Source organism: Rattus norvegicus, chromosome 2 (genome assembly GCF_021556685.1).
Source record: "Rattus norvegicus strain SHRSP/BbbUtx chromosome 2, alternate assembly SHRSP_T2T, whole genome shotgun sequence".
In the NCBI taxonomy this organism is placed as follows: Eukaryota; Metazoa; Chordata; class Mammalia; order Rodentia; family Muridae; genus Rattus; species Rattus norvegicus.
Window position 1 is genome coordinate 240,212,146 of NC_141535.1, and position 27,398 is coordinate 240,239,543.

At 42.4% G+C, this 27,398-nt stretch overlaps 1 protein-coding gene and 1 long non-coding RNA gene across 31 annotated transcripts in view; one reads left to right on the top strand and one right to left on the bottom strand.

Moving 5' to 3' along the window:
• The window catches only part of Adgrl2 (adhesion G protein-coupled receptor L2), a 618,928-nt gene that overhangs the window by 191,932 nt on the left and 399,598 nt on the right, over window positions 1-27,398 (bottom strand). For all 13 annotated transcript variants that reach the window (NM_001302210.1, NM_001302212.1, NM_001302209.1 and 10 more), the window contains 1 exon segment: window positions 12,285-12,326. The gene's annotated coding sequence lies outside the window, so the exon portion shown is untranslated.
• Window positions 1-27,398, top strand: part of LOC148006776 (uncharacterized) — a 68,318-nt gene that overhangs the window by 20,092 nt on the left and 20,828 nt on the right. For 4 of the 18 annotated variants that reach the window (XR_015672656.1, XR_015672657.1, XR_015672655.1 and 1 more), the window contains one exon: window positions 337-2,550. This is a non-coding gene — a long non-coding RNA (uncharacterized LOC148006776). Of the gene's footprint in view, window positions 1-336; window positions 2,551-2,984; window positions 3,725-6,281; window positions 7,158-27,398 lie in introns of those variants that run through there. The other 14 variants (XR_015672663.1, XR_015672682.1, XR_015672662.1 and 11 more) reach the window with 9 other exon arrangements.

Consider the following 27,398-nt stretch of genomic DNA (forward strand, 5'->3'; position numbering starts at 1 on the left):
GAAACCAGCACGCCACACGGGGACTTGCTGACAGCCTCTGAATCTCAAGCAGCATGTGCAAGAGACGGGAAGAGGGGGCACATAAGGGGGGCGAGTAAGAGGGGGGGCAGGAAGCAGGAATGGATGAAGGCAGAGTGGACCTAGAGGCCCTCAGCAAAACTGAAGCCCTAGGGCTCCTGGAGGACACTGGAAAGAAGCGAAACTGCTATTTCTCAGCACAGAATCGGAGAAAACAGCAACCCAGGAACAGGCCCGGGTTTTGAATCGGACGACAAATTCATTCATGAGGGAAAGAGAGCAAAGATTTTCCTTTCTTCTATGCATCTTCCCTTTAAGGTCATCTGCGTCTCTGCTCACACGTCACCTCCTCAGAGAGGACTTTGACCACCTCTGGAAAACAGTTCTCCCTGACATCTTTGACCCTCTGACTTTCTCATGGCTGATGGTACGGTTATCTCACACACCGAAATGTTTGCCTTCTGCCTTGGAATGTAAGCTCGGAAAGCAAAGGGACTGCGGCTCTCACTAATGCATGTCTAGAGCCTTGCCCCTAACAAGCACTCCTCGGAGGGCATGAGCTCAGTGAGTGGACTCAAGACTGCGGGGCTGGCTTTCTAAAAGGAGAAATATATGAGGGCGTCACTCAACTTACTGAGAACATGGGCAACATCATCGACATGTTAGCAGGTATTCTACGTGAGTACTTAATGGGCTCTAATTACCACACTGACCCTATGAGTCGTGTATCATTCCTGTGTTTCTTCTCCATATTCAACTGCAGGAGTGTACACAGCTAACATGTAAGCCAAGAGAGTTGAGGACAGGTCTCAGCACAGAACTTACATACTCCTCCTGAGGAACTGTCAGCCCATCTCTTGATCTCTGTGAATCATTAGCAGGTATCATCTCAACGATAGAGTGAAAAGTCAGATCGGCTGCCTTTATCAAATCAGGGTTGTCAGGAGGCACAGGGAAGAATATCCCTGATGTTAGAAGGAAAACAAAACAAAACAACATGCGGGGCCCAAGACTTTAGGTCTAAGACAGGAGTGTTATTTTAGGGAGAATGGCTAAGTACTTGTATGTAAACATGAAAAACTTTGCAGTTATTTTAAGATTAAAAGTCAGAGAAAACATCCACTAGAAAAAAAAAAAAGGAACAAGCTATTTTGTTTGAGCTTCTATATCACTTCCTGGAAAGGTCCGTAAACAGTCTAGCTTTGCCACAGGTGCAGATGTGCGGACTTTGACAAGACACGTGCAGTCATTTTATCCTTGTGAGCTGCGTGGTTTAGGGAGAATCTTGTAGTATGTAGAGTGTATCGTGACTAGTTGAAGGGCCGCCCCGATTGCAATGTTAACGAAACGGCATCCACCCAGAGAAAGGTTTCAGATGGATACCACAAGGCCTTTTCCTTTCCCCTCGTCTGATGCGAACGCATTTGTCAGTGACTGAGATAAAGCAAAAGGGAGGCATGGCTGTCAGAAACGGGTTACGTGAGGGAAAAAAGACGCATTAGATTACGAAATCAGGGGTACAAATGCCCTCAACAACTGAGAGATGCATAAAATTTAATAATATGTAATTTGGTTAGAGTAATTGTGTGGGCCTGCCTTGGGACTAAAACACCAACTGCCTAAATTTGGTTTGAAGTCTATGTGACTTAGCAACGGTGCTCCTCGGGGAAGAGAAGAGAGCCGTGCCTGGCAGGGAGCCACTGGTGTGATGGTGGCAAACAAGAAAACAGAAGTCGTTGAGACTGTGTGATAAATTAGAGCCTTCCTAAAGTAATGGAGGGAAGAGTTAGTCCAACTCCACTTTCTGTTCCACACAGGGCTGTGCTTGGTTCTGCGGCCATGCTTGGTTCGAGGGGTAGCATTTCAAAGAAGGAACCGAGGAAGATAGGAAAAGCCCAGGATGCAGCAGATGGAACGTAGCTGTCTCCTGTGAGAAAAAAACTGAAAGAGTTTGGGGATTTTTATGCTAAAAAAAAAACAATTATACTTAATCATGTTATCTTAATAGGGTAATGATTTTAATCACTATTGAGGATTTACTATTTTCTAGATGCTGCGTTAACCATTTTCGCTTTAATTAATGCTCACAACAACCCTAAGACGTGGTGGGTTCGGAACTCTTTGTGTATTCATGTGTACAAAGTGGTTTTAGGTGATAAGCGCTAACAGACGTTAAAGCTTAAATTTTAACCCCTTGTCTACTCAGTCCTTAAACCAGATTTTCCTCACCACATGCAAACTAGTTACCACTTACATAGGCCCAGATATTAAGTATGTATGTGTATACATGTATGTCATATATGATAAAATTACATGAAATAACAGAAAATCAAAATAATATGCGGAAAAAGGAGACTGGAAACAGACATATCAAAGTTTTAGCAACAGTTAAGTTATACTAAGGTACTGAGAAAAATCACCTTCTTTTGTTTGTTTCTTTTAATTTTAGAAAACTTTTTTTACTAAGCTTATCTTGATTTTGTAAAACTCCCACCTGCAGCTTTTGAATTAAAAAATAATTACTATGTCAAAGAGGAATTGGTTTATTTTAAATGTTCCCAAAGATGTTGTATTAAGATTAAGACACCTAAAAGCATTATCAGACATATTTCAGTATAGAAACAGAACTACTTATAGACCATTTTATAAAGAGTTGACTTTTTTAATTAATTTTTTTTTGAGACGGGGCCTCCTGTAACCCACAGTCACCTTAAACTTGCTGTATAACTGACAATGGCCTTGGAATTCTTACCCTGCAGCTGAGATCATCCCCAGTTCTAGAGACAATACCGTGATAACATAAGTCATGCATTCCTTTCTCATGCTGTCCAAAGTCTGGGAGTGACGCACTATCATTTGATTCCATCCAGATTACAATTTATAAAGTTCAGAATGTTCAAACTACGAGCCAGAAAAAAAAAAAGAGTAAGCCAAAGAGTAATTGTTGAATATTTCATTTTGTACAGAGACCTTTCAGACTGCAAGTAGATTTAGTAAAATATTTCTCTACTGAGTGCAAGAGACTCTCAGAATCGGGAGAGCACAGCGCGGGTCTTCATTTCTGCAGCTGTGTGTTGGCTCCGGATGCAGGCGTGGCCAAGAGGAGACATAAAGCTGCCACCCTCACTTGCTCAGTCAAGTCCCTGAATCAAGTCCAGGCGGCCCCTGACTACTAAGATCTGAGTGCAAATGGAACCCCTCAGAAGTGACCTTGGAATGACCTTGGGTCCTGTGCACACCTTTGCCTCTCTCCAGGCCCCCATACATGCCATCCCACCTTCTTCAATAGATAACCAAATAAACGTTCACTTACGTATTGGTATGGATCCTGAACTCAGAGTCTTACAGATGTTAGGCAGTTAGGCAAACACTCGGTCACTGAGTCCTACTTTAAACACATACACTCACACGCACATGCACATGCACATACACACAGGGGGGGAGAGAGAGAGAGAGAGAGAGAGAGAGAGAGAGAGAGAGAGAATGAACTAAGATTTCTATTGTCTAAGTCAAAAGTTCTAGGAGCTGGAGAGATGGCTCAGCGGTTAAGAGCACTGACTGCTCTTCCAGAGGTCCTGAGTTCAATTCCCAGCAACCACATGGTGGCTCACAACCATCTGTAATGCGATCCAATGCCCTCTTCTGGTGTGTCTAAGACAATGTATTCATATACATAAAATAAATAAATCTTTAAAAAAAGTTCTATAAACACAAGATGCATTCTTTTTCTTAATTTCCCTAGATCTTATAACACTTAACATACTAGGCACAAAGCAAATATTTATTGGCTTAATCAGTTTGGCAGATAGGTTTTTTAATCTAAGGATGATCAACAGGGCTGTCTTTGATTTTACACAGTGAAAGTGGGTATATCTCTTACTATTGTATTGTTTGTCAGTCTTCTCTCCAATCCCACTTTCTTACCTTGAGCAAATAATAGAACCTATTCCTCGTCTCCTTACCCAGGTATCACAGCTTATGAGTGCATATGAGTCCAAAATGTGAGGCAGAAACAGGAGGGCAGAGTTCAAGGTGATCCTAGACCACCATTCAAGTTCCGGGCTGTCCTTAGATAAATCAGAACCCATCTCAACATCAGTCAATCGGTTGCCCCAAACTTTGGATTCGCAGCTCTGGCTGGGAACCGTGGACAGCAGACTGCAGCTGGGTAAATACTGAAAAGCTGGATCCAGGGAGTTTACTAGGAAACTATGGACACTTTCATCATAATGGAGAAACAACGCTGAGGTTTGCTAGAATACTTCAGGTGTGAAGAACAGAGCCTAAACTAAGGCAGTCATCTCAAAAGGAGAAGGAAAAGGAGGCCTTGGGAAGATGCTGTGTGCTGAGAGTTGATTTGGCCAGAAGATTGACTGCTGTGAAGGCTGCACAGACAGACAGGGGTCTCCTTTGCAGACACTCCAGACTGTCTGAGCGGCAGGTGTCTGTCCTCTGCTCGTTTCTAAGGGTAGACATCCTAAGTGAATATGTGTCTCCCTGGTTCTCCTCTGTTCCTTGGGTTTTAGGTAGCCTTTTCCTCATGTGTTCTGTGGTCTTCTCTTTGTGTGTCAGTGTCTTCAATTCTATCTATCTATCTACCTATCTATCCATCCATCTATCTATCATCTATCACATATCTATCATCTATACCTATTTATCTATCACCTACCTATCTCTCTATCACCTATCTATCTCTAACATTTATTATCTATCTTTCTCTATCATCTATCACCTATCTATCATCTATCACCTATCTATCATCTATTATCTACCTATCTACCATCTATCAATCAACTATCTACCTATCATCTATCTATCAATCATCTATCTATCTATCTATCTATCTATCTATCTATCTATCTATCTATCTTTCTATCATCTATTCTTGTGCCATTGGGACTGAACTAAAACTGTGATAGGCACACACTCTCGTTTGCTCTTTTTTCTTAAAAGATTTTTTAAAAGATTTTAAGTACGTGACTGGTTTCCATACATGTGTATATCTGTACATCATGAGTGCAATCCATGGATGCCATAGAGGTGTAAGATCCCCATGAGCCACAATGTGGGTGTTGGGGACCGAAATCTGGGTTCTTCTGCAAGAGTCGCAAGTGCTCTTAGCCACCGAACCATTTCCCAGGTCCTTCTTTTCTCTTAAAAAATTACCTGACTCTCTCTCTGTCTCTCTCTCTCTCTGTCTCTCTCTCTGTCTCTCTCTCTCTCTCTCTCTCTCTCTCTCTGTGTGTGTGTGTGTGTGTGTGTGTGTGTGTGTGTCCGTCCGCACAGGGGTCTTGGATAGTGATTTGAAGCATTCCTTCTTAGTCTGATCCGCCTCTGAAGAAATTGAAGGACAGTCCTATATCCTGGTCAAACCTGGGCTTTCAGAGTTCGCCCAATGTGATGACTATATGCTCAGTCGCCTGTGGAAGATAACCTTGACTGAATTAGCGGGAATGAGAAGACTTGCTGCCCATTCCCTGAAATGGCTGGACTCTCAGACCATGGATAAAGACTTAAAATCTGTCTGTTCTTTTATCTATCAGCTAACCCAGTCTCCCATTGCCTGAGTTGTCCTTATTTCTAGCTTCGAACCTTACAAAGATCAGCTCTGCATGGGTCAGCCTTGGCCACGTCTGAGGGCACTCAGGGCTAGTCAAACAAGAGTGGGACTTCTCCCAGCAAAGTCCCAAAGCGGATGCATAAAAAGTATTTGCGCGGCCTTGAAGTTCCAAGTGAGACCACATTGTACACAAACAAGGAGATTCCAAGCATATGTGACATACGTCCGCCTTGGGCATCTCTGTGAGTGGTTTTTATGAAAAAAGAAAAAAGAAAAAGAAGCAAGGAAGTAAGGAAAAAAGAACGAAAACAAGGAAGCTTGAGGAAAGGTTCTGTACAAAATCCTCAATACCCAGGATCCTGCTTTGGGGGTTGTTGTTGTTTTGTTTGTTTGTTTTTCTGTGTTTGAGACAGAGCTATCCTGGAACTCATCAAGGTAGCCAAGGATAGCTTTGAGTTCATGATCCTCCTCCGCACTAGAGTGGTGGGGTTAGAAGTCTGCGGTACCACGCCCAGTCCATGATGCGCTCGGGGCCAAACCTGGAGCTTTGTGCCTGTTTGGCAAGCACCCTACCTACGTAGGCTGCACCCTCAGATACACTCTTGGTAATTAATGTATTACTTTCTGGTTTAAGCTGATCAGAACAAAAAAATCGCTCTGTTGGCTATTGTTTACTTGCTGATCTTGAGTTTTGCTCTGGTAGCGCTCACCTGATGAGAAGAGATCACTGTCCAGACGGAGCCTCATCAACATCGGAATCACAGGCCTGTGTCACCTCACCCTACCCAGGCAGGACTTCCTTTCGATTCAAAAGGTACAATTTAGTGGCTAATTTGAACTATATATTTCCCCCTCCCAGACTGGGACTATAACTAAGGTCATGGGCACCACGGACAGACAGTATTGGCCTCTGAGCTATGTTCCCTGGATTCCAGGGTCCTGCACCAGGACCCGGGATGCTGACTGTGCTCCTTCTGGGGATGGAGTTCCCTGTCGATGGGCATCTTCCCATCACAGCAAGCCATGTTCACCCCACTCAGTGCTTCAAGGCCAAAGGTCTTTCATTACTCAGCAACATTTTGGGTGAAAAACTCGTCCTTAAACCAGTACAGCAAAACAATGTGATGACTCCCATTAGTTGTAAAAGGTGAAAACTTGGAGCAGGTAAATGAGAAAGGAAAAACTTCTCACTCAATGTGATGTGTACCAAACACCTCTCATTTAATGGGGAAATATCGGAAACCTTTGATTTCTTTCTTTTTTATTTTTTTATTAATTATTCATTTATATAAGTACACTGTAGCTGTCAGACACACCAGAAGAGGGCATCAGATCTCATTACAGATGGTTGTGAGCCACCATGTGGTTGCTGGGGATTGAACTCAGGACCTCTGGAAGAGCAGTCAGTGCTCTTAACCGCTGAGCCATCTCTCCAGCCCGAAACCTTTGATTTCAAAGTCAAGACAAGACAGCTGTGTCACACAGTATTGGAATGGGCATTGACCTGGGGTAGGTGGCAGGGACATGCATAAAATTGAGGACAAAACAGTCGAACAGAAGATAGCCTTCTTGTCAATGGAGAAAAACTATAAAAAAACAAATAGAAACAAGTTTACTGAGTGCAGATTATTAAAAAGTTGCATTTGAATGTTAAGAAGGGAACATTAGATGCTATTATATCAACAAACACAGAATCTGAAAGGTATGATTGAAAATTTCTTCGTAAGGAGGTAGACGTAAGTTTAGTAACTATATGTCAAAGATAAAACTTTTCTAAAGAAAGCATCGTGGGTGCTGGAATCAGGTTGATCATGAGTTTGGGGCCAGCACAGGCTGTATGTGAACCCCTAACTCAAGAAAGAAGTGAGGAAGGACAGAGAGGATGGAAGGGAAGCAGGAAACAAGGGATGGGGAGAGGGAGGGAGAGAGGGGTTATGGGCAGCCATACTTGGGATGTAGATCATATGGATAGACTGGAGCAGTACTGGTTATATAGGGAGCATTTCATCCTAACCTGTAGATTCCATAATCCAATCGAGTTGATGTTTTTAATCAGACCACCCTCGCGCGCGTGTGTGTGTGTGTGTGTGTGTGTGTGTGTGTGTAGGCCAGAGGACAACTTCTAGTTGGTTTTCTCCTTTCTACTATGTGGGTCCCAGGAATGACTACAAGACTTTGGAGCAAGCCCCCTTTTCTACTGGACATCTTGCCTTTCTCAGTCTGTTTTTGTGCCCATAGAAGAAGGCAGGGACAAGCTCTTTCTAAAAATCTACTTATAGGAGAAAAAAGACACGGTGACCAAAATACCTCAGGGAAGAAGGGGGCACACTACTTACCAGAGAGCTCAAAAAGTTATTATGCAGGTACAATAACTTAGCAGTGTGACATTGACAGAGGAACAGACAAATTGACCAACAGAGCCAAACGGGGAACCAAACGTTAGGTGGAAAATGTGTGGCCATTTGATTTACGAAAGGCTAGCTTTGACAAATCACCCGGGGAAAGAACAAACCATTACAAACACAGCACAGAGACCGTAATTTCCTATTTTTTCAAAACATATTTCTACCTCGGACATGAAAGTTGACTTCAAATGGATACTCAGATACAGAAAGCAAAATGCTAAGACACTTAGAAGACAGAAGGACATTTTCTGAACTCACATGTCAAAGGGAGAAGTAGCAAAAGAGATCGTGCAGAATGAGAGCTAATGAAGAACTCATATTCAGTGTGGCCCCGAAAAGCGGCAGCAGCAACGACAAAAACAACAGCAACAGCAACAACAACAACAACAAGCTGCCAGAAACAAACAAAATACACTTATCACCCGACTAAATTAACTAACAGATTAGTACATAAGTTACCTACAAATCAGTCCGTCAAGAATCATTCATGTTAGAAGAGAAACAAGAGAAACCCTATAACCAATAAGACAACTGCCTCAGCGATGAAGGGCTAGAAACTTGAAACCATGAAGAGTTTTCATTATCTAATCAGCAATTTCGTTAAAAATGCCACAACTTCCCCAACAGTATCATGTGTTCACTGGGGCCCCGAACACTTGAACCCTGATCTTTGTGCTTCTGGTAGGACCTGGACCTTGAACCAACGTTGACAGCCATGAGAGGGTGAAGGACACTGGGATCCTCATACCTGGGGAGCTGTCAATTTTATTTTCAGTGACTTTTGTAGCTCAGACCCCCTCAGCTTTCCAGTATGGACCTTTCAGACAAGGTGGCTCTGTGCAGGGACTTTAGTGTGTCTTTAAGGAAGTGTAGCACTGTCCCTAAGGGCTATTTTATGTTACTGGGGTATCTATTGGCATACCCTAGTGTAACAAGCAAAAAAACCAAATTCTCAAGAGGTAAACAAGATCATCCCAAGGTTTAGAACTGTCGTCCTCGAGAAACCTTTTCATGTTTCTGTTTTAGATATATACATTCTATATTGTTGATGAGATGACTGTATGTCCCAGTGGAAAACGAAAGGAGAATACAGGAAGCAGTGCAGATGCCTGGAGCGCAATGGAATATTCTATAACAGTGTACACGGTTATGTGACAAAGAGTTGAAAATGTGCTATTGTGTGAAATAATTATAGACAGATATTGTTCTCTTATAATACAAAGTGAATAATTAAACATGTTGAGGTACAAACACATGAAATAAAGCTATTTGGGGGAGGGTAAAGTCATAATATTGCTTTGGATAAGCAAGAGATATAAGGGGGCAAAGTACAGATAATGTTTAGCTGGGACTGAAGGGAGGGACTACGGAACTGTAATTGACAAACACAGGGTGTTTGTCAGATGACATTGTAGTTCCTGTTTTTCTGCTGACACCGGCTGGCATTGTGTGTGTGTGTGTGTGTGTGTGTGTGTGTGTGTGTGTGTGTGTGTGTGTGTATGATGTGGGTGGGGAGGTACAGGTGCACACGTGACGTGACTGTGGGATTCAGTGGGCACGTTTCGGCAGTTTGTCCCCTTGTTCCAGTACAGGCGCTGGGGATGGAAATCAGGTTGCAATTTCAACTACAAAGGTGACTTCTTTATCTGCTGAGCCATCTTGCCAAACCTCCCCACCCCCATATTTTTTAACTACTTAGCACTTTATTCAGGTTTCAAGTCCACGAGTACTTTAAACTCTACAAACTACATGATGTAGTTGTTGATAGACTGGAAGTGCATTTGTGTACGTTTAATAGGCTGTGTGTATACTTGAACAACTCAAAGCAACCATAAATTACTTTAGAATCTAATTTAGGAGGGAGCACAGGGAAGTTCCAACACAGCCATCCATCCCAGCCAGCCTGACTTCTTAAACAAGGCCACTCGTGCACACTTTTAATCCCAGCACCGGGGAGGCAGAGGCAGTTGGGTCTCTGAGTTTGAGGTCGGCATGGTGTATGGAACAAGTTTCAGGACAGTCAGGGCTACACAGTGAAACCCTGTCTTGAAAAACCAAGACCAAAGCAGCCCAGCAAACAAAAAGCAGTGGTTACAAATAGCTATCAGCCTGGGTTTTAAACGCAAAACAGGTTCTGCTATTGGCAGACATCGGTGCACAGAGAAAACCTTCCAGAGAGCCCATCAATTACTATTTGGCTAATAAGGACAAATTTTTTTTCCTGTGAAATGAAATACGTGGAGTCAAAATCCCCGAGGTTGACAAGGAGACGATTAGGTGACCATGAAAAAGGAGAGAAGCGACCTTCTAGGTCTTCCCCTTGCTTGTTTCCAACTGTGGGACACACTGGGCCCCTTAACAGGCAACCAGTTCTCTATTCTATCTTTCAGTGTCCTCTTGCCTCAGCCTCCAAAGTGCTAGGACCGTGGATGGGTGCCACAGCGTCCAGCCTTAACTTTCCAACCTCAAAAATATTTGCACCCTTCCTTGACATACTGCAAGGGGGTGGTTCACAAACATTGTTTGGACCACACGAAGATTCTCTCCGTTTTCCTACTTGTCTTGAGACTGAATTTTTCTTTTCGCCCCTTACCATAAGCAGGTTTTCACACAAGGGCTTCTGGGTCTGAGGGGCACTGGCCCGGTGTCTAGGATGCCCTGGACCTGACGCTCAGCCCCACACAAGTAAAACGAAATTTGCAGAGAAATCCGCAATCTTTGCAAAAGCTGGATGCAGAACCCACGCCTTTGCAGAGGTCCCATCAAGTATTCTGAGCAGAACTCCCACCCTGACAGTGGTTTCCACAGGGGAGAACTACACAGTGGGTTGTCGACCCAGATGAGCTATGTTGAGTGTCCGCCTGCCGATCCAATGGGCGGAAGTGTTTCCTCTCCCTGTCCCGCCTTTCCACCTTGTGAGCATTTACTGTTCCCATTCAACTGAAAACCACCTCCCTCTCATCCACTAACACCAATGTGAAATCGCAGAACTTGCCTGAACACAGGGAACGCATTTCCACCAGAATTTAAATGGCTTTTAAAAGAATGGTTTTCGTCACTTTAGGTACTTTAAAAATATATTTCACCTAGTTAATATTCATTTATATTTTGGTTCCTCCTGGAGTTAAATATACATTTAATTTTATGTGGTTTTTAGTTTCTCCTGGAGTTAAATATATATTTAATTTGATATGAATATTCTAGTTGTAAGTTTGGCAGAGAGGAACGTTTTTCAATTATATCTGTATATATTTTTTATTTAATACTAAACATGTTCTTTTAAATAGTTTATTATCCACGTAATGTTTTTCTTACATTAGAAATAATATATATATATATATATATATATATATATATATATATATATATATATATATATATATATATATAACGGGGAATTCGGAAAATGAGCAATGGACAGTATTCATTGAGTCTTATTCCTAACAGTCTGTGGAGCCTCTGAGTCTCTCCCCAAGCCCACAACATATTATCAATCTAGTCATTCCCAGCACACCACACGTGTAATGTTCTCTCTCTGCCTGCTTTCTCACACTCTCTGATGTTTAATTATTTCAAAGTGATATTTTTCTTCTGTGGAAATTTCCTGGCTTTCACTGGTTAACGCTCAGGAGTCTCAGAGCAGGGCATCGCAGAATCACTAACTTGCTGTGGACTGTTTCTCGCTGGCGCTTCTCACTCCGTGAGATTCATCTGTTTATCATTTAGATTGTAAAGAGGTCCTGATCAAGACCATAATGAAATGACTTGCTGGGTCATAAAACCACGAAGACAGTCAAGCCACACTTTTGAATAAAATCCTGCAGTAGCTGGTGGAAGTTTTGATATATGGTTCAGAAAATACACATTTTAAAATTCACAGAAGCTTCAAAGCCCTGGTCGGACATAAATTCCAATCCGTTTTCCTGTAACAGTAAAAAATCCGAAGGATGCTCGTTCGCCAACTCTCAGTATGTGTCGCAGGTACACAGTCGCTCTCTGCATGCAGGACGCACAGCGCGTTTATTTCTGCCTCGGCGTATATTTTAAAATAAATTACCCCAGGAAACAAAATGTTTGAACACACTGTGTTCAACTATGATCCGACAAAGGAGGCAAAACCTTCCTTTCCTTTCAAAGAGCCTGTATCATATTTGGCGAAACTGTGGGGTGCTCGAGGGATTTGAAAGCAGCACTCTGAGATCCCCCTCTAGAGTCAGTGGGCGGGGTCCCCCTTCATCCTGTCTCTATGCTTCTTGCCTTCTGCTCGGGAGTTTCAAATGTAGGAAGAGTTCTGTACTCACCATTCTGGGAAAGATGAAATTCATCGTCGAACCATAAATACCCTGGAAAGAAAAGGAAATATTATTATTTATTATACCTCCATCTACAGAAGTCCTGACTGCCAAGTGACTGACTGTACCAGCAGCAAATCAAACGGAAATGCGGCTCAGCGGGCCAAAGGTTCGCGAACCCAGACGACTCGTGGGTAGGGCTGTCTCGGGATTGAGCCGTCCCTATGATAGCTGCTTTCAGAGGCGTAAGGCGGCACTTCGTTCTCTCAAAATAAAATAAAAAATTTCTCTCAAAAAAAATATAGAGCTGAGGAAATTGTCAATATATATTCCCAGCTCTGTCAGTTCGCTCAGAAGAGTGAATGTAGAGGTGACAGTGATAGTTAAAATTCTGGGAAAACTTGGGGTGCGTTCCGTCTTGCTGCTATCGACGTAATGACCATGGTTTCTGTTTAAATATAAATAAAATTTCTAATTGTAATCTTGACCTGAAAAATCGCATGTAGAAACTAAGAAACGAAGAGGATTAAAGTAAATTTCATTTGCTTGCTGCTTCTCATTGATAACCATAAGGGTCTCGGTATATGGCAGGATAAGGGTTGGGTCAAATTTGCGTTCTGTAAGCCTGCCCCCCAAAACCCCCAAACACACACACTCCCTGAAACACTAGAAAACAAACGCAAGAGCTTTATCCATGAGTGCTGTGTCCAGCCCCATGGCTTGGCTCTTCAGTTTACTATGTTCTTTAACTTTTATTTTCTCTTCTTTCTCTAAGACAGGGTTCTCAATGTAGCCCTGGATATCCTAGACCTTGCACTGTAGACCAGGCTGGTCTGCTTGCCTTTAGCTTTGAAGTTCTAGGATTCAAGGTATATGCCATCACTGCCAATCTATAGTTTCTCTTCCCCAGTTGCCAGCCGGGGCTCTTCTTTTTTTTTTTTTTTTTTTTTCCCCGGAGCTGGGGACGGAACCCAGGGCCTTGCGCTTGCTAGGCAAGCACTTTACCACTGAGTTAAATCCCCAACCCCCTAGCTATAATTTCTAATAAACATTTACTCTTATAGGTTTTTATGCATTTAACACAAAATAATTTTCCTCATGATTATATAAATATATTTCTATATATATCTATATATAGATATGAGAAAATATGCTGGGTCACATCCTAGTAAGTTTAGTAAATTTTCTTTTGCTGTTTAGTCATTTTTTTAAGTATTATAAATATAATCTAAGGAAAATATGCGGGGCTCCTATTTTTTGAAATGCCATTGTGGCTAAGGGGAATGGAAATGACAACAGAAAAATAAAGGAAATTTGCTGGAAAGTGCTAGATTCTGATATTTCAGATCCCAAAGTGTTTTCTGCAGAGGGGTAATTAAATAAGGAAAACTAGTCTTTTTTTTTTTTTTTGAGAGTTAACAGAATATTTATTATTTTTTAACATTCATGGTAGATCTTAGTTTTTTCAGATCATATTCATAATATTTTTCAATTATTAAGAATTAAATTATAAAGTATATTAAAATATGTAAAATTAAATATTAAATTATAAGAGCGAGTTACAGCCTGTGGATTAAAAAAAGTCGTATTAATGAGTCTGGGGATTTAAAAGAAAACGTAAACAGTGTCTGAGGGGAAAGTTAGTAACCTGACAATATTACACCCGGCATCCTCTTTAGCAGGACAGACTTATGCAAGTTCTTCCCATCACTCCACACATATGGAGATTTTTTTTCCACAGGCCAACTTCTATTTGCTTGGGGAAACAAGACTTAATATACATTTAAAATTATTATTCCTCAAAGTATAATATCTTTGTAAATAAAAACTAAAATTCCAAACGTAGATTCTAATGTTTATAATGTTAAGAAGACTTTGGCTAGAAAGATAAAATTAAAACCCATAGGTTGCCTGTTATATTTATATTTCCATAGATCCCTTAAATTGCTTTAGATTTATAAAATCTCTGACCCCTAATTATTGGTTTATATTTTACGCTTCACAAGATACCTATCTTATCACATATGTTATTTTTTAATAAACATTGGTACTATGCCACTACTCACAAATTTTCCTGATTTAAAAAAAAAATGAAAAAAAAGTAATCTTATTTTTTTTTAATCTAATCATGCGGTGTTCATAGTCCAGCTCAAAACCTTATATTTATTAGATTGTTTAACCGCATCATCCCCAGAAATTATATTTTGGAACGGCGTTACTGCATTACATGTGTTTCTTATTCACACTAGGTTACTAATGGGGGTTTTTGATGTCACTATTGGAAGCTGTAGTTTCTAGAACTTCCGTTTCCCCCAGCATCTTTTAGCATAAGCTCCTGAAGAGGGCAGCAGGCTATAGACATCATCGAGTTCCAAGCTCGGATGTGGCAGCTTTGGGGCTACTGCACTGCTTTAGAAGGTTTAAGAACCAGCAGGGAGGAACTGGATCTATTTCATAGACATCTGCTCTCATGATACAGCGAACCAGAGGACCGTCTAAGTCGTCGCACACCAAGGTCATAGCTACATTTGCTTATTCGAAAGGAACATCCAGATTAGCTCGTGTTTGGGGAAGGCACCACAAAATGCTAGCAGGAGGCTTTGCATTTGGGATATGTCTTATCTCAAGGTTCTGGGTAAGGACCTGGCAGAGCGTTCACTGCCAAGCCTACTACAGGGTTAGGTTTAATTACCTCACTTCTTGAACACTTCAGCTCAATTGCTATGGCAACATTCCCTTGCCTCTGCAGCGACGCACACTTTAATCAGCTGCTTCCATTTTTTTTTTCCCTAAGAGCCCAAACTGTATAGTCAAATTTACAAGTCCTGGTGAATCTGATGACACAGTTTATGGATTGATGTGTCTTGCCTTCACGCGAACATGCAAATATTCCCAGGGAGGTTTAAAGCTGTAAGACAACTGTAGGCTGTTGATGTCTGGACTTTCCTACTCGGCTGATTTATTTCACTTTACTATCACTTACCCTTCTTCATTCTTTTCTTTCCCTGGCCTGTCATCTCTAGCCAGTCAGAGCTCTAAGTAGGAAGGAAGATGAAAAGGAGAAACAGTTTCCAGTGTTCAGATGACAACCCTCCTTAAGAGCCTGTTGGATTATTTGCCTCTTACTGGAGCATACTCTGAATTGCCATGTCAAAGACTCCTCCTTTATTGCTGAGTACAGGAAGGAGAGGGAAGGGAAATAATTACAGACCGTACAGTCTGAAAAAGTGTAAAACATCAGATTCAAATAGAGAGCCCAGAGGGAAGAAGGCAGTCATATTCCAAGACCTGTAATGGCTTCAGCGCAGTGTGTTAAGCCCCGGCATGCCCCTTGGGTGACCGCGCACCATCAACATAGTCGTGCAAATGGTGTTTTCCAGAAGACTAGAAAAACCTCCACGAATAGGTATTTATACGCATTACTCAGATGGTCTTTAGTTTAATTCCATATTGTGTAATAATTTACTTCAAATTGTACCAGAAGAAAAGTGATCTAAGGCCTTCCCGGCAATTTTAGAGGCCGCTACACTTCAGCTTTAAATTAGAAAGTGTTTTATCTTGGAGTTTTGATAAGTCTCTGATAAAATGCTTTATTCCGGTGGCCAGCTGTCATGTTTTAGCACGCATTTACAAACATCCCGTAGTAGCAGCTAGTAAAGTTTCCACTGGTGGAAGCAGCCAAAAGGAAGCTGGCTGTGGCCGAGTCCCCTAGTTAGATGTTTGAACAGCGTTTCTAGGTGGCATTTTATGTATTGCAGAGGAATACAGCCACCAAAACTTGAACCTAAAAGGCCACTTAAAAAGTGTTCTTCTGTACTTTGAGCTTTAATTGAGCTCCATATTAGCAGGTTATCAAAATGTCATTATTGAAAAGTTAAATTCTCATTAATGATAAAGTTCAGAAGCTCGATAACTCCAGAAGCTAAAGGAAGTGCAGGTGCTTAATTAAAAAGAGGAACCTAGAAGCTGTGATGAGTAGAGATGCTGTCTTCAGATATCTGAAGGACTTCGTACATAGGACACACGGGGAGTGTCTGGCAAAACTGCCAAGCAGGAGAGCCAGAGAAATGGACTTCGTCTCTGTAGAAAGAAAAGTCTAAAACCATGAGTGTTGCTTAAGTAATACCCTAAGCCATAAAACACCAAGTTCCCCGTCTAGGCATTTTCCAGAACTCTTCCCTCGGTTACTCTATTTTTTCTTGCTTGAATTCTGGGAGAGCACTGCAGGACATGTTAGAGCCACTCCAGGATTCAGATCAGGAGGTACAGTGTAAGCCACTTCTTAGTGCCTTTTCCTTTATGGAAATCTAGCACTCGCTGACGCTCGAAGAGCACACTGGAAATCCTGGTTTGGACAAACAGGGAATGAGAAAAACAAGCACTGGGAGTTCTGTGAAGCCTCCAAGGAGCCATGCAAATTGGTTCTAATTGGCTTCTCTCCAAGAACCTTTGGAGTCACCAGGGGATGAAGAGAGGCGAAGATTGAGTTCTCCTCTCCGTCTTGACTTGGCTTTTCCAGCTGGGGCGCTTCCTGCCTGTTACCTCTCGCACTGCCTATGGTAGACTTCCTCTCTGGATGAAAGGAAGATTTCTGGCACGCTCCGCAAACTCTCCGTTCACATAGGAAGCAGTAATTGCTCAATTAAAAGAAGCAGGAGCTTTTCTTCTGTGTCCGGAGAAATTAAAAGTCGAAGAGAAAATTAGACACCTCATAGGAATACTCATCTCGGGCACTAGATTGCTGCCTAAGATAAAAGGAAGCTGTAACTAATTTGGAGATTATAAATGCAAAGAAGTTGATGATTCTCGAGTCAAAATGACCTCTGTTCCTCATGCAACGTTCGGTCCTGTGAAGTTCCAGTTTATGTTAGTTGGAAGTAGTATTTTTCATTGTTCAGTTTTAAAGTTTCCTGGGGTGACACACCCTCACATCACATGGAAGGAAGAAACTGCCAGAAGGTCTTGCGTCGTACTAGGCAAGCTTATATTTATATGCTGTGCCGGCGTGTGCTCTCTGAAGAGTGGCTGCTCACCAGATGTATGCCCTGGTACCTACGGGGCTGATCTTGCAACTGCCAGAAAGGACTTTCACTCTGGCCATAAAAAGAAATGCAGACTGCTGTATACTTATTAATTATTTTACCTCCTTTGTCCTTCCCGGTCCACTCTCATCAAACCTTGGTGTTAGGGTATGCTGGTGAGACTGCTCCTGCTGGGATGTTGCTAACCAAATGGCCCTGAAACTTGCCTCCAAAAGGCTTGCCAGTAAAAAGCTTTTACAAGCCAACCCCGTTTGGTTGGCTGTGATCCAGCAGTTTCTGCTGAACAGGAACGTCCACTACAGAGAAGCAGAAACTCCCATGGCACCCCGGAGGAACTTTTATTTCTGTTTGTTGTTTGTTTGTTTGTTTGTTTGTTTGTTTGTTTTTACACTCCAGATTTCATTCCCATCCCCTGTCCACCCTCGCCCCACCTCCAAGGTTCCACAACCCATACTTCCTCCCCGCCTCCCCCGCACTCCCCTCCCTCCACCTCTAAACTTCCTGGGGCATTCAGTCTCTTGAGGGTTAGGTGCATCTTCTCTGACTGAACCCAGACCCGGGAGTCCTCTGCTGTTTATGTGTTGGGGGCCTCATCTCAGCTGGTGGATGCTGCCTGGTTGGTGATCCAGTGTCTGAGAGACTTTGGGGGTCCAGGTTAGTTGACACTGCCGGTTCTCCTACAGGGTTGCCCTCCTCCTCAGCTTCCTCCAGCTTTTCCCTAATTCAGCAGAGGGGTCAGCAACTTCTGTTCATTGGTTGGGTGCACGTATCTGCAACTGACTCTTTGAGCTGCTTGTTGGATCTTTTGGAGAGCAGTCATGGTAGGTCCCCTTTTGTGAACACCCCATAGCTTCATCGTGGGGCCCCAGAAGAACTTTTTGATCCCCAAATGTCATTCATGAATATTCCCTTGTGTCTGGAAGACCAGGAGAGGAGGGACACATCTGTGCAACAGTTTCTCCATTTGTAAACCTGGTTCCTGACCCCAGACCAAAACCGGCTTCAATTAACAAGTATTTATTTGATGTCTATCATGTCTAAACTTTAAAGAGCCAGCAAAGGACAGACAGGAGCTCTTTTTAATGGCGATGCTTGTTAAAGGAATGAAGAATCATATATTGCTGGCATATTATAAAACGGAAGACCCTTTACAGCATAAAATTGACATGAAACAATGTTATGAAAGTCCAACGTCTTTTGTCGCTCCCCCCCACCCCATTTCACACCATAAAATACTTTCATATAATCCAACAATGTTAACTTCATTAAGTAGTTTCAATACTAAGGGCATAGTCCAATATGGCTCCCTCCCCTTTCATCTCCTACATGGCCCTCTTGCCTGGAAAACGTTAAGGCCTCTCTCTACGAAGCCATCAGAGCCCTGACAGTGAGCTGACTAAATGGAGGAAAAGCCTGGCGTGGGGTTTACAGTGTGCTTTGTGCGGCCTTGCTGCTGCTGATAAACATTTAGGGAGTACTTGTTTAATGCAGAAGGCCTGAGTGAGTAGTTCCTGAAATGAATGCCACTGTATGGCCCAAACCCAAGCCGTGTTTATCAAGAACAGTGTCATTAAATATGATCTTATTTTTGTTATGAACTTGTGGGCCTTTCAGGAGAGATTTGACTAGCTGTTACAAAGGAGGCAGAATTGAGAGCATCAGTAGATTGCTTGGGATGCCCCCAAATTAGTGAAAAGATCTTAATTCTTCAGAGTGGAGGATTGAACTCAAAACCTTGTGCAGACCACGTGGTCTCTCTAGCACAGAGCTATGCTACCGACTCAGTTTCCCCTTGATGAGGCCACGGTTTGTGATATTTGTGTGGTTTAGATGAATGAGGGTCATAGAGAAGGGCTTCCCAAGACTAACTTCCACTCTTGACCCTCCCCAGCTTGTTAAAGCGAAGACTCTAACAGGTTTGCATGACGAATCAGATTACCCGCTTTTGACAAGTTCCCAAGTGGCGTTAGCACTGAGGCCACCCTTGGAATGGGAATACTATAGAGATACCGAAAGCTGGTCAGCATCCTTCAGACTAAAGAATGGCTCTGCCTTGTCGAGCAGTCAAGGCAAGATGAAAGCTAGGTCCAGGGAGATGAGTCTGTTAACATCGAAGAGGAGTCAGCTGAGGAAAAGCAAGAGAGGAATAGAGCACCCCCAGCTGGGAGGCTGCCTCTGCTCTCTTTGCACTTTTCTCAGCCTTGGTGCCCAGCTCCTGCTTCTCAAGCGTCTTATAGACACAGTCAGTTTGAAAGCAGGTTCTCAGTGCAGTTACCGTGGGCCTAGTGACTTTGAAAACAAATGGAATTTAGGGGGAAACATGGAGAATTCTTGAATGATTTTCCCTTCCTTTCTACTTGGAAAAATGCACCCATTCCTTAAAAAACACCCTGAGATTTCAGCTCTTCTGCTCCTTTCCCATGTAGATGTAATTATGCCCTTCCATGCATCTCTCAAACTCGGAAACTCCTATATCATAACGACGACAACGGTAATAACAGTTAGCAAGATGGTACTGCTTGTGTTCCGAGGGCTCGTTAGGACTGTTGGGCAAATTGGTAAGAAATTTTTGTAATTAAATCTGTGTAGCAATACTATGAGAAATGTAGCTAAAACTGTCTCCATTTATACAGATGAGTATAAAAATAAAGCAGTACTCGTGTGTGAATTTTACATGACTACGTAAATACATTTATCAGAAAAAACGATCAAATGTGTTCCTCGCCCCGGATTCCTCTTGCAGTTTTTGCTGGACTCTTTTTTTTTTTTTTTTGCTTTGTTTCTTATCTCCAATAATTATAACTATGACTAGCAATTAGTGCTTCCCCGTGCCTTCGGTACCACTGTAAGCAATTTGCATGTGTTGTTCGTTTAATGCTCATAATAATCCTGTAATTTAAGGTGTTGTTATTATATATGAGGAAAATGAGGCATAAAGAAGCTAGATAATATGTCTAAGTTTCTGTGTCTACAGCAGGAGAGTTAGAACCAATTAAACCGCATTACTGATGATCACCCAACTTATCTCAAAAAATGGAGACTTCTGGGTACTTTTTAAAATAAACAACTTCAAGTCAAAGCATTAGTGAAAAGTTAATTTGGGGGTGGGGCAACAATGCTCTTGGTAAAGCATGTGTGTTACCATGAGTTTTATTACTGGACCCACAAAAAGATAGAAGGAGACCCCTGCACCACAAAATCATCGTCTGACTGCCAAACACACACGTGCCCACAGACACACAGCGCACATGGAAGCAACAATGGTGAATTGATGTTAGTTAAATTTTTATTCCACATTTTAAAAAATGTTCACGAATTTTATGCCGGAACATTCCAACACTCCTGAACGTGAACCCAGCCCGAGAGGCCGGACTCGTGTAACTGAAGGTAAGGAGGCAGACAGGTTAGGATTCCAGGGCTGTGGAGGGTAGAAATACCAGGTGGTCCTTGAGATCCGGGTCATAAGAAGGGGCCTGCCTAATGTTTAGGAGAAACCTGGTTTCATTTAAGTCTTGATGTACCTGGTTTATCTTAAGCTAAAAGTTCTAGAGCCGCACTCATTTCTGGCACCAAAGTCCAACGGTAAAGGTCCCACAACTTAAGAAAAACATCATCTACTTGCTGTTCACCAAAAAAGCCTTGTGGAGCAAACTGACTAGGTCACCCTGGATAGTCCCATTTGCCGGGCCTCGTACGGTGTGCAGCGGTGTCTAGGTGAGTTTGTCCATTTCTCACGGTGTTTACTCATTTGGAAATTCAGATCATCTCAGGCATGATCACAGTCATTCCTTCTAACGTGAATGCTTTTCTTCAGCGTGTTCCTGGGACTGTACAAGAACATCTGTTCTTTTACACAACACGATATTGCAGGCTAGTTCCGTATTTTATTTTATTTTCATGCCACGTTCTCATATTAAGCCCTTTCTCTGAGGAGTTCCCATTTTTTTTCCATTAGGAATGGTGGTTAGAAACAACATGGGGAGGAGAGTGTGCCCAGGGCCTGAGGGCAGCCTTCTCAGACCCAGAAATAAGGGACACATGCTGTAAAAATCCATCCGGCTATCGACATACTCGGGTCAATATTTATGTCTTATGTATTTACGAAACATTGAGATGCCCATTTCCAAACCAGTCTTATGGGGACCCACATGCCCTCTAATTTCATTTTTATTGTCCCTTTCTTTGACAGTGAGAGTCTGTCGTCCATTATGTTTAATGTAGTTCTTTCGTTGGTCAATCACCTTGAGCTGGGGTAATATCTTATTGCTACTGAACACTCCCAGCCCCACTGCAATGGTTCCCTAATCCTATCAGAGGTCCAAGAGACTCCTCAGGCTCTAGATTCCATCCCACGCCACCAACAAGTGCCATTTTCTCCACTCCCACCTTATGATCTAGGGCTGACTTGTTCAGGAAAGAAATAGATTGAACAGAGGGAACAGGAAGGGGAAAGGAAAAAGAAAAAGAGAACGAAGAAAATCTGAGTTTAAAATCGCATCTCCACAGCAATGTGAGTCCTAAAGTCAGAGCAAATTTTTATTTCCTTTTTTTTAATCTGAGGAACTAAAAGCAAATAAACACTCCTTTAATGAAGTAGACTTCACACACTTGACTGATATTTATCGAGTGCCTACTCTGCGGTAGTATAATGCATTTTAGTAAAATCCCAATTAACTGCTGTATCAATTAATCAATATATTTTACTTACTGAGTTTTCAGGGAAATTGGCCAATTATAAGGAACCACGTCGAGACCGACGATTTATTCAAAATAAGGTCACACCCGAAGCCAGCGTGGATTTTGCTCTAATTTGTGTGACGTACATCAGTCTATGCAATGAAGGGATTTGTGGAACCTTGAAGCTCAGGGAGAATATTAAACTCAATCACAACCGAAACGTCAGGGACTGAGCGTGGATATCTCAGAAACCTTGCCAACAAGCACAGCTTCATACAAAGAAGAAAAATTTCATCCCTCCCCCCATATGCAGGTTCTAGCTTGTTCATTTAGTGAATAGGAAATATATATATATATATACATATATATATATATATTTCAAACAGTGATCAAGAAAACAAAACTCTAGCTGGACAGGATAGGTAGGCTGTACCTGTAATTGATGAGCTTGGTGGTGGGGGCAGAAGGACTAAAAGCTCAAGGTCAGCTCAGCGTCAGCTACACTCAGTTTAGAGCAATGTGTGTGACCTTGAGACACTGTCTCAAAGAAAGGTTTTGTTTTGTTTTAGACAAATGATGAGGTGACTGTTCTGCAATGGGGAGAACCAATAAATATACAACACGTGGAATTTTATGACGTCAAAAGTACTAAAAAGCGGGGGTGGGAGGGCGAGGTGGCCCAGTGGTTAGGAGCACGTGTTGTCTTGCAGAGGCTGAGTTTGACTCCTATTTCCTGCGTGGACAGCTCATTGCTGTCTGCAACTGCAGCTTCCAGGGTGCTGATCTCTGGCTTCCCTGCGCACCAGTACTGACATATATACCCCAACACACACACACACACACACACACACACACACACACACACACGTAAGTTTTTTTTATAATTAAAATTTTGAAAAGTTGAAGAAGGTCAGGGGAACTGAGTGTGAAGAAGTAAGGGGTGCTGTTTTCAATAGAAGGTTAGTTTAATTTGGTTTTCTTATAATCTATCCATGAGTCTCCACTAAAAATTATCATACTTGTTTGTTGTTTTCCTCTAATATACTTGAGTTAGTTTTGTAACAAACTGCCAGCTGTCAAAATTAGATTGTGGGCCAGAGAGATGTCTGTCACTCTCTGAGAGCTTACTCTTCTTGCTAGCAGAGGATGGGAGTTCAAATCCCAGGGCCCACATCGGGGACCTCACAAGCATCTGTAATTCCAGCTACAAAGGAGCCAATACCACAAACACATGAATATACATATCACATGTCCCCAATCTCTCTCTCTCTCTCTCTCTCTCTCTCTCTCTCTCACACACACACACACACACACACACACACACACACACACGACATACATAAAATAAAATATATCTTTAAAAATTTCTGTGTAAAGACAGGACAGTTAGTGATCAAAATGGTAAACTGAGGAAGGGAGAATACGAGGAAATGGCACTGGGCAAGCAGTACCTACAGATTCATAAACTTAAGAGGGAAGTTATATGGCCTGCCTTTTGAACATAATTTGTCTTTATTGTTTCTAAAGAAGTGTTTTGTAGTGGTTGAATTCCAAACTGAGCAGCGCGCTGGGAGCTCATCTATCTTGAACAAAGAATCAATGAGAAATAAAGCAATGGAGACAGACACACAGACAAAGTGGAGACACTGGAAGAGGAAAAGAGCCTCCCTGTCCTGCCCGCTCAGCTTGACTCACGAACACGTTCTTCATTGTCATAATTTACCAACTCGGTTCAGAAAGTTTTCTGTTTTGTTAAGTAAAAGCCATATTTCTTAGCTTAATAGCTGTCTGTGTATCCCAATGATAACTCCACAAATTTAGAGTCACTATGACTACTTAAGAAAAAAAATGGAGTCGGCTAAAAGCTAGAACGGTTGGGTAAATAGGAGTCACTCATTCTTCCATATGGAAAAGAAAAATCATCACATACAGAATTTTGAGACAGGACCTAAGGCCCTCCTAGGCCTTAGTTGTCGTCGTCGTCGTCGTCGTCGTCTTCTTCTTCTTCTTCTTCTTCTTCTTCTTCTTCTTCTTCTTCTTCTTCTTCTTCTTCTTCTTCTTCTTCTTCTTCTTCTTCCTTCTTCTTCTTCTTCTTCCTCCTTCTCCTTAATTTTTTTCTTTTCCTCCTCCTCCTCCTCCTCCTCCTCCTCCTCTTCCTCCTCCTCCTCCTCCTCCTTTTATAAAATGGGACCATCTGCCTCTGTCTAAAGTCACCATTTAGAAAACTCTGCCAGGCCTAAACAAGCAATTCCTGCTCCACAAGGGATCTCTGCTCCTTTGATTTTCTGCACATACATACTTCCTTTCTTTGTCTCTCCCTCAAGCCCCGCCTGTACATGTAATATTGAAAGAGAAACTATTCTGTAGTCAACTACTTATCATTAGGATTTCTGTGACTGACAACACTGCACTGTCCCTTTTTGATCATTTCAAAAGTGACGTAATCCCTTAAAGTGAAGACACTTCAGAAGAAATAGCGTGGAGAAATGAACATTATGCTTTTCCCCTTTTGTTATGCACCTCTGAAACTAAGTTCAAAGCCAGACACATCTTTCAGTTTTTGTTCATTTGGATGGTTTTGGGTTTGACTGAGATGGGGTTTCTTTATGAAGCCCTGGCTGTCCTAGAACTCGTTTTGGGTCTGGAACTCAGAGATCCACCTGTCTCTGCCTCCTGGTTGCTGGAACTAAATTTTATAGAAAAAATGTGGTACTTTTTATCCTTTTTCATAGATTTATTTATTTTTCTAGTGTGTGTTGCTGGGCAGGGGCAGACAGAGAGAGAAAGGAGAGATGCTAGTGACAGTCTTGGACATTTTGAGCAGGAACTGTAGCACTGAGCGACACCCCCAGCACTAGATTTTTCTTTTTAAATAAATGATCAAGTCTGACATTTGAACTGGAACACTCATTTTCACAGGAAAGAGTAGCCAGAATACTACTGCAATATTTAAATTATCAGGAAAATATTGTCCAATGGTGTTGTTTAGTTAATTGCAATCCTTGACTTTAAATGACACACTAATGATCAGGGAAACACCTTTCACAGTACACATAATCTCTTCCTATGTTCGTCTTCAAACGATTCTTGTGGAATACAGATTAAACAGTAGAATATAGATTTAACTCATTGCCTTTGACTTGTTTGGTATGCTGTGCCTTTAATATGAATACATTGTTCTTTTACCCTATACAAATTCAGGGTTAATGCACCCCACAAATACATAGCCGACGGTAAGAAACTTAAACGCTGCTATTTTAGGAATAAAAACCAAGGGCTGGGGAGATGGGTCAGTCAGAGTCAGTAGAGTGCTTGCCACACAGCGTGAGGACCTGAGTTTTAGTCATCCTGGAGAGTGGTTAGAGGCAGGAGTGCTAGCAAGCCTGTAAGCTTGGGACTGACAGGAGATCCCCCGGGCAGACTCACTGGCCGGCCAGCCTGGCCAATCTGTGAGCTCTGGGCTTAGTTTGAAACTGTCTCAAAAGGTAACGTAGAAAACAGTAGAGGAAGAGAGCTGACATCAATCCCCCAGCCTCCACATGCACATGCACTGGCGTCTGCATGTGCATGCACTCACACACATACTCATATATGCACAGTACACACGTACACAGACATTTAAATCTATCCACATCAAGATGAAAATGTTGCTGCCAAGTAATTGTTACGTAGATAGAGTTGAACCGTCGTTCCATGTATGTCTGTACACCCGAAGTTACATTATAGGCCTGGGTGGGAGTCAGTGTGAGAGTCACTGTGGGTCAGTGGGAGAGTGTGTACCTACTATGTGCAAATCGCTGTGCTTAACTTTTCCTGCTGGCATAATTACTACACCACGAAACCCCTCTCCACTTCGATGAACCTCAGAAGTCATTCCTTTGGCCTCAAGCCATTTTCGAGGTAAACCAAGTCACAAAGTTATTTCTTCAGACCTCACATACAGAACTGGCCAGCTACCTGCTGGATGCGGTTATACAGGGAAGCAGTAGCGACCCCCACCCCTGGCCTCCCGACTGAGCTAGGACGTGCAAACAGGAGCAGTCTGCACAGCACAGCCAAGTTGGACGCCGGCTGAGGAGGTGATGCTTGTCAAGCTACCTCCTCCCCCATCACCACGTACAGCCATAAATACCACTTGACAGACTTTTGCTATACATTTATATCCAAAGAAAGAAAACCTCGACACCCGTCAGAGCGATACTGTCCAGTGAAGTGAAGCGTCACTGGATGGATGACATTGTCTGAGAGGATACCACAGGCTAAGCTCTGCTTCGAGTGCTCCTAGTGGCTGTGGAAGATGGCAGACAGGAGCAGACAGGAGCACAGGAACTTACCATTTCTGTGGGTGACAATTACCAGCCAAGCTGTGCTCTAACTTTACAGTCCCTGGACTCTTCCCTTTTGTAAGTGAGGAAACTTAGGGATCTGGCTGAGGAAGAACATGTCTTTTCATCTTGGATAAGAATGCATGTTGGTGCTAAAGAAAGCACAAGACCTCTCCAAAAAGTACCCAACTGCTTGTTTCTTCGGTGTCAGATAATATCTCCAATAGGGCCTGGAGCAGTTAAGACACATTGCTCTCGAAAAGGGCCAGAGTTCAGTTCCCAGCTCCTAGGACAGGTGGCTCACACCAACCTGTAACTCTACCTTCATGGGATCAGATGCCTTCTTCTGGCCCTCATTGGTAAACACACACACACACACACACACACACACACACACACACACACACACACACACTCATATTCATGCATACTTCAAAAGTAAAATTATAAATAATTAATTTTAATATAGTTTAACTTGAACTTTTTAAGTTGTATTGACATACCCACTTGACTTTTCATGTCCTTATAAAGAAGTCACCTTTCCTAGTCCCTTGATGAAATCTTTCCTTCCCCGTGACAGGGGATTGCCAGGAATAATGTTTATCACTACAAGGACAGAAGGCTAAAGCCTTCTGATACCTTCTGAGATGACCCTCACTCTAAAATGGTGGGGTGGTTTCCAGTAACCCATCTCTGTGTTTTCCCGTTCCCTCTATCCTAAATGATAAAGGCCGTGGAATTCCTTGGTTTGCACGTTATTTCCTTCTTTAGGAGAAATTACTTACAACGGCCATTGGGAATAAAATTTAAAGACCTAGGGAATATGATATCTCTCAAGGACATTGCGGACACATCATTCAGATATAATTGCCTGTGGTGTTATTGGTGCCGGAACCAGAGACAGGTTAGGAGATCACAGCAGGAGACAGGGCAACTTACAAAGGGACCCCGGCTTGTTCTACTCTGTTCTCATCTCTTTCTACCAACCTCTCCGGCTCTCTCTTAGTAAGCTCTGCCCCACCTTCTGGGTTGAAACATTTTCTTTGGTGGAAACGTAGTGTTGGGGACATGGAGACATA